Source organism: Mus musculus, chromosome X, assembly GCF_000001635.26.
Source record: "Mus musculus strain C57BL/6J chromosome X, GRCm38.p6 C57BL/6J".
Lineage (NCBI taxonomy): Eukaryota > Metazoa > Chordata > Mammalia > Rodentia > Muridae > Mus > Mus musculus.
The window spans coordinates 79602668-79610570 of record NC_000086.7 but is presented as its reverse complement, the minus strand read 5'-3'; positions in this window follow the sequence as shown (position 1 = coordinate 79610570).

Here is a 7903-nt window from a genome sequence, read left to right as displayed (position 1 = left end):
ATAGGTGGAACAACATTATGAACTAACCAGTACCCCGGAGCTCTTGACTCTAGCTGCATATATATCAAAAGATGGCCTAGTCGGCCATCACTGGAAAGAGAGGCCCATTGGACTTGCAAACTTTATATGCCCCAGTACAGGGGAACACCAGGGCCAAAAAGGGGGAGTGGGTGGGCAGGGGAGTGGGGGTGGGTGGATATGGGGGACTTTTGGTATAGCATTGGAAATGTAAATGAGCTAAATACCTAATAAAAAATGGAAAAAAAAAAAAGAAGGAGCTAAGTATATATTAAAGAAACCCACATTGAACATTTTCTGGGATAAAATAATAAATGCTTGGCACAGAGCAATTGTGACAAAAGTAGACTGAATACTACTAATACTATATAACTAAAAGCATATTTTTATAATGGTTAGTGCAAACTCATCCCCTAAAGGCTATGTACAATACTGGTGAAAGAGGAGCAATAAACAAATACAGTCACAAAAAATGGAAACTCTGAAGGTGAAACTATGAATTACAAAAGCACATATTTCTCAAAAATATTTTGGTGGAAACCAAAGGAATTTTAGAAATTGGCTTCATTTGAAATCAGGCTTTCTGCCAAACACATTTAAAACATGAACACAGGGCTTGTTTCCCTTCTTCTTCAGATTCAAAGTAAGTGGACTTCAGATATTAAAAAAATAGCATATTTTACTAATTAAAACAAATTACTGGCATTCTTCTGTTTAAACATAACATTTTGAAAATTTCACATAATGTAAATTTAATCATATTTAGCCCCTCCCTACCTCTTCTCAGTTCCAACCTTCATTTAATATAACAAGACAACTTTGTGACTTTCTTTTCTTTTCTTTTTCTTTTTTTTTTCCTTTTTTTTTTCGAGACAGGGTTTCTCTGTGTAGCCCTGGCTGTCCTGGAACTCACTCTGTAGACAAGGCTGGCCTTGAACTCAGAAATCTACCTGCCTCTGCCTCCAAATTGCTGGACTTTGTGATTTTCTTTTAAAAAAAAACAACAACAAAAACAAACAAACAAACAAACAAAAAAACCTCATCAAGTACAATGCATAGAACATAGAGAAGTTCATTTGGTACCTGGGAGTAGCTTTCACCCCTATGTTTCCCTTTACACTTCTGATTTTGTTTTTTGAATGCTGTCTCTCTTTTAGTTAGTTTGGCTAAGGGCTAGTTAATCTTAGTTTCATTGATAATTTTTAAAGTTTTTTTTTCTGATTGATTGATTTGAGCTCTGATTTTGATTATTTCCTACTCTGTACTCCTATTTGGTGTGTTTACTTCTTTTTCCCTAGAGTTTTCAATTGTACTTTTAAATTGCTAGTATGAGAAATTTCTAATTTCTTTCTTTCTTTCTATCTTTCTTTCTTTCTTTTTTTTTTTAGACAGGGTTTCTCTGTATAGCCCTGGCTGTCCTGGAACTCACTTTGTAGACCAGGCTGGCCTCAAACTCAGAAATCCACCTGCCTCTGCCTCCCGAGTGCTGGGATTAAAAGCATGCGCCACCACTGCCCAGCTTCTAATTTCTTTAGTGCTATGAATTTTCCTCTTACCACTGCTTTCACTGTGCCCCATAATGTTGGGTAGATTGTGCCTTCATTTTCATTGAATTCTAGAAAGTCTTTGATTTCTTTCTCTATTTTTTCCTGACTCAGACAGCACTAGAGAGATTGTTGTTCAGTCTCCATGAGTGTGTAGGCCTTGTGTTGTTTTTGCTGTTGTTGAAGTCCAGCTTTAATCCATGGTGGTCTGAGGAGATACAAAGAGTCATCTCAATTTTCTTATATAAGTTGAAGCTTGCTTTGTGATAAATTTTATAATCAACTTCAGAGAAGGTTCCATGTGGTGCTGAGAAGAAAGTATATTCTTATTCGTTTGGGTGAAATGTTCTGTAAATACTTTTTAGGCCCATTTGATTCATGTCAGTTAGTTTCATTATTTCTCTGTTAATTTCTTTTTCTGGATAATCTGTAGGTTGCTATATGTCAGGTATTGAAGTCTCCCACTACTAATGTGTGGGTTTCTTGGGTGTTTGAAGTTTAGCAATGTTTCTTTTACAAATATGGGTGCCCTCAACTTTGGGACATAAATGTTTAGAATTGAGATCTCATCTTGGTGGATTTTTCCTTTGATGAATATGAAATGTTTCTCTCTGTCTTTCTTTCTTTCTTTCTTTCTTTCTTTCTTTCTTTCTTTCTTTCTTTCTTTCTTTCTATCTCTCTCTCTCTCTCTCTCTCTCTCTCTCTCTCTCTTTCTCTCTCTCCCTCACACACACACACACACACACACACACACACACACACACACACACAAGTTGAAAGTATTTTATATTAGGTATTAGAATGGGTACTTCAGATTGCTTCTTGGGTCTGTTTGCTGGCAAAACATTTTTCTAGACCTTTACTCTGAGGTAAAGTTTATTTTTACTGTTGAAGTATGTTTCTTCTATGAAGCAGAATGATGGATCCTGGTTTTCTTCCATTCTGTGATCCATCCATTCTGTGATCCTGTGTCTTTTTATGGGGGAATTGAGTCCATTGATGTTGAGAGACATTAATGACCAATGATTGCTAATTCCTGTTATTTTGATGTTGTTGTTGTTGGTGGTGGTGGTGTGTAGGTCTTTCCCTTGTTTTGTTTTTGCTGCTATATAGTTATTTATTTCCTGCATTTCCTTGTTTATAATTAACATTCATGGATTGAAGTTTTCCTTCTAGTGTTTTTTTGTAGGGCTGGCTTTGTGAATAGATATTTAAATATGTGGGGTTTTTAAAAATGTCTTCTTTTATCCATATATGCTGATTAAGAGTTTTGCTGAGTATAATAGTCTAGTTTGGCATCCAGGTTGTTTTAGAGGCTGCAAGACATCTGACCAGGACCTTCTATTGTTTAGAGTCTCTCTGTTTTATGTTACTTGGTGGTTTTCTCTTGCAGCTTTTAACATCCTTTCTTTGTTCTGTAAATTTTATGTTCTAATTGTTACATACTGGGAGGAATTATTTTCCTGGTCCAAATTAGTTGGTGTTGTGTAACTTTCTTCTTATATGTTTATAGGGATCTTTTTCTTTAGGATGGGGAAGTTTTCTTCTATCATTTCATTGAAAATTTTTTCTGGTCCTTGTTGCTGGGACTCTTTACCTTCTTCTATTCCTATTATTCTTAGGTTAGGACTTTTTTTTATAAAATCCCAGATTTACTGGATATTTTGTGTCAGCATTTTTTTTTCAATTTAGCATTTTCTTTGACTGATGTATCAATTTCTTCTACTGTATCTTCTATGCCTGAGATTCTATCTTCCATCTCCTGTATTTTGTTGCCAATGCTTGTATTTGATGTTTCTGTTGTCTTCCCTAGGTTTTCCATCTCCAGGATTTCCTCAGTGTATGCTTTCTTTATTGCTTCTATTTCCATTTTCAGGTCTTGAACAGTTTTATTTATATACTTTTCCTGTTTTCTTATATTTTCCTGTATTTCATTAAGGGATTTATTTGTTTCCTCTTTAAATACTTCTACCTGTTTGATCGTATTTTCCTCTTTCTTTAAGGGATTTATTCATTTCCTCTTTAAAAGCCTCTATCATCTTTATAATATTGGATTAAGGTAATTTTCTTATATGTTGCTTGTGTTAGGATATCCAGGCCTTGCAGTTGTAGGATAGCTGTGCTCTAATGGTATATTGCTCTGGCTTTTGTTGATTGCAGTGTTATTCTGGCCTTTAGCCATGTGGTTGTCCCTGGATGATTTTGATGTACCAGTTACTGGGAGGGGTTCTAACCTCAGTGTTCCTGGTGTAACAGACGTCTGGTGGGTAACCTTGAGCTGTACAATGGAACTCTGCAGACATCACTCACCTTCCCGCAGTTGGGTGTGGTCTGGAGAAAAGGAGGGTGGAAGATTGGGAGAGATAAAGGCAAACAAAAAAGTGGAGGAACAATGGAGATCCAAAGAAACAGCAGACAGCTCCAGGCAGTTGGGTGTGCCCCTGAAGATTCTGAGGGCACAGAAATGGGTGTCAGGAGCCATCTAGGAAACCCTAAGGCTAGCAGTTGGTCTTCTTGGAGGGGACCCACAGTTTTGCATAGTCTATATGGGTGAGCTCGATAGCAAAATTCTAAAGATACTTTATCTCAGGATTGCTTCTTGCAGCTGATATACCTTTCCTGTAATTATTAAATTAATATAATAATCCCTAGTAAATAGTCTACCCTATTTGTCAGATATACTGCAGATCAACATAAAGATGAACTTTCATGAATTAATGTTTAGATGAATTAATGATTCTATAGAATTTATTATTTAATCAAATAATTTTAGGAAAAATATTTTTAGACATGGTCTTAATTGCTTTGCTAAAAAGATATAATAAACTTAGAATCTAGAATAGAATGTGCTCACTCCTTATATAGTAAGTAAAGCCTGCATAATAAGAAATACAATGAGTTTTAAAAAAAGAAATAGATTTGGGACAAATTTGTGTTCAAGGTAGAACATTTCGGTCCAAGGATATATCTGTAAATGTGCATGATGACAAGGCAAAGCCATGTAAAAACTGTTCTTTTATAAAAACTTATAACAAGCATACAGAATAAAAAAACAACTTTGAACTTAATATCAACATCCATATTTAATTCCAATTTTCTGTAACATTTTATCTATGTGGTAATTTTCTAAAGAACTTTCTTTCTAAGAATGTATAAAAAGGCAAGAGAAAAGAAATAAAATTGTTGGTTGGTGGGTGGATTGGTTGGTTGTTTGGTTGATTGGTTGAATGGTTTGGCTTGCTGTTGTAGGAGGGTGGCCCAAGGCCTACATGAACCTGGTATTCCTGGAAGGCAGGCTGGGGCTGAAAGAGAAACTAGACTTTGAGAAAAGAATGAGGAGGCCAAGCCAAATTTTTCTCTGATCAAGGCCCTCGAGTTTACTAAGAGACTGTGCTTAAAAGGGGGAAGGCCAATCCCCCCCCCCCCCCGCCCCTCCCTGCCAGTCCATCCTTGGTGCTTTGTAGCCATTCTGTCAGCGCTTGGTCTGGCTGTTGCTTATTCAGGAATGTCTCAGGAAGACAGGTTCAGCCTCTCAGCAGGTAGCAGAATCTCAGGGCAGTTGACACTTCAAAAGATGCCAGCCAAGTTGGAAAGCTGCACCGCAGGTGGCCCCTCCTCTGTGGTGACAAGGTCTGTACCAGCCCACTTCAGGCTGGGGGAGGCTACAGCTTGCTGGGCTCTGCCCTGTCCATCCAAGTATATATGTCTGTTTTGTCTGTTCATGAGTAGGTATATGTATATGTATGTAAGCATGCATGAATGCTTGTGGAGTGTACGAGACAGGTGGCTGGACCCAACAAAAATGTAGATGTGTTAATATGTATATGAAAATGTATATATGAATGTATGTGTGTCTGGGCATATTTGCCTGTATAAAGCATCTTAATTAGTTTCCTTTATTTTCTCTCTTGTTCACAGAGGTAGCCAACTTAGCCAGAGAGGCTTCTGGCTGACTCATCAGAAAAACGAGCACTAGCAATAAATCCTTTTACTTAATTCCTGCTGCTAAACAGCATGTTTTAATATCCAGATATTATCCCTTATTAAAGCATAAGTAATAAAGATTTCACAAAGTGTTGTTTCCAAAGCAAATAATTAAGCATAGAACAGTAAGAATTTTTAGCATAGAACAGTAAGAAAGATTTAAGTTTCCCTAGCACTTATTTAAGCATAAAGAGTCAAATAAAGCACAGAAAGTTATAAAGTTGTAAAGCACAAAGTTAAAGAGAAAAAGAAGGCAACAGGTTTCAACCATAGAATAAGCAAGAAAGATTTTCAGATTTCTTAGAAGTTATCAACAAGCATTCAGTATAGTTAGAGAGTTAGACAGTCAAAGACCATTAGTCTTTAAAGCTATGTCCAATCTATGTCCAGCTTCAGCCCTCTCCTGGGTAGGCTGGCTCATGGTGAATGGGTGCAGAGAAGTAGTCTAATCTATATATTTCTAGATAACAATATTTAATGAAGGTGTTCAGAGAGGTCAGTATCAGTAATGTTACTAGCTAAACTTGACTATAGTATCATTCATTCTGTGTCTGTATGGTTATATTCTCAATACTTGTAAACTGTAACTTAAAATAGAAATAACATTTTTCAATTTTTCCTCTGAATTTGTAGGACCTATGGCTTGGTAAGACATTCACATGTTAATTCTATGCCTCATCATCATAAATACTGCATTGATGTAATGCATTCCTAAATAATGTTAACTTATTTGATATCTGTTAATCTTGCTTAATATATAGAATACATATCCAAGATGTATATACGTTTTCTTTGATTGTTCTGATACACTTTTACTGATTCAACTCTAGCTAAGTTGTAGAGGGCTTCCCTGCATCCACAAGGACCTGAGTTCCATCCCCAGAATCTACCTAACTAAACTCTCTCTCCCCACTCCCTCCCTCTCTATCTTTCTGACACACACTCCAGCATGTTCATGGACACACACACAAACATGTATGAAGGAAGTAGGGGAGGGTGCTTGCAATCTTAAGGATTTTAAAGTGCAAAATTCAGTAGATTTTTAGTACATGAAAACTGCTGTTGACCATCATCACCTCTGAACATAAGAATATTTTTATTACACCCAAATAACAAACCAGACTAATTTGACATTTCTCATTATCCCCTTAGCTTTTCACAAGTATTTCATATAAATAGAATCATAATTGTGTGTCCCTTTGTGTTATAAATTATGTACTCCTAATTTTAAGGTTGTCTAATGCTAAAAGGTACATGAGCAATGCATTTTTGTTATGCTTTAAAAATATCCCACATATATAAATATATCAAACTTTGTGTATTAATGGTTTAAGTCATTTGCCTTTCTGCTTACTACTGGAAACACTAAGAACTTACAATTTGAACCTGGGAGGTAAGAGACTCTCAGGAATCAAAGGGAGGGACCATTGATGAAATACCCAACTGTAGGGAGAGGGAACTTACAGAGCCCACCTCCACCAGGAAAACAGAACATTAAGTGAGGGATGGGGTTGACATCCCATAGTCACATCTCTGACCCATAATTGTTCCTGTCTGAAATAATTACAGGGATGGAAATAGAGAGGAGCCTGAGAAAAAGAAGGTCCACATACAGTAGGGGACTGCTGGGTCTGTGTGTTCATTCAGAGATGATGCACCTAACTCTCAAGAGACTGAAGGCCTCAGAGAGTTTAGAGGTCAGGTGGGGTGGGGGTGGGGGCACCCACGTGGAGACAGGGGGTTGGAAGCAGTGAGGGATGTGGAGCTGTTGAAGGGTGGAACAACGGGAGGTTGGGGTGGGGAATGGAATATGGAGTGTAAAAAATAAATTAATTTATAAAATAAAAAAAGATTTTTTGTTTGTTTCTTTGGTTTTGTTTTTAAAGAAATCATAGTTCCAATATATTTTATGGTTATCTGTGTGTTCCTACTTGATTAAATTAAATATGACAGTTCTGAAGTGTAAATTTCTCAGGTTTTTTTTATTTTTCATACTCAGCTGTGACATGTGATGTGGAAGCTGTTTTATGAGAGGATGTTTTGCTGAGGCAGACACTTTAGAAGACAGGTGATGTTTAAAAGGATTATAACTATAACCCCACAGACAGTAAGATGCTCTTGTATTGGTTCACTTTGCAATGCTTCGCTGGTCTTTGCTGTTCTTCGGTTGTCATGAATTCATGGATAGAAGAGTATCAAATAACTTCTTGCGGCATTCCAGCTGTTTCTTGCCTCTTCCATGGACTTATGACAATTCAGCAGAGCCTCACAGTTTCTTCTCAATTGAGCTGTTGCTACTGATTCTTTTTTGCATTTGTTGATTGGATATGACTGTCCCTACTGATTTGTGTTTGGAA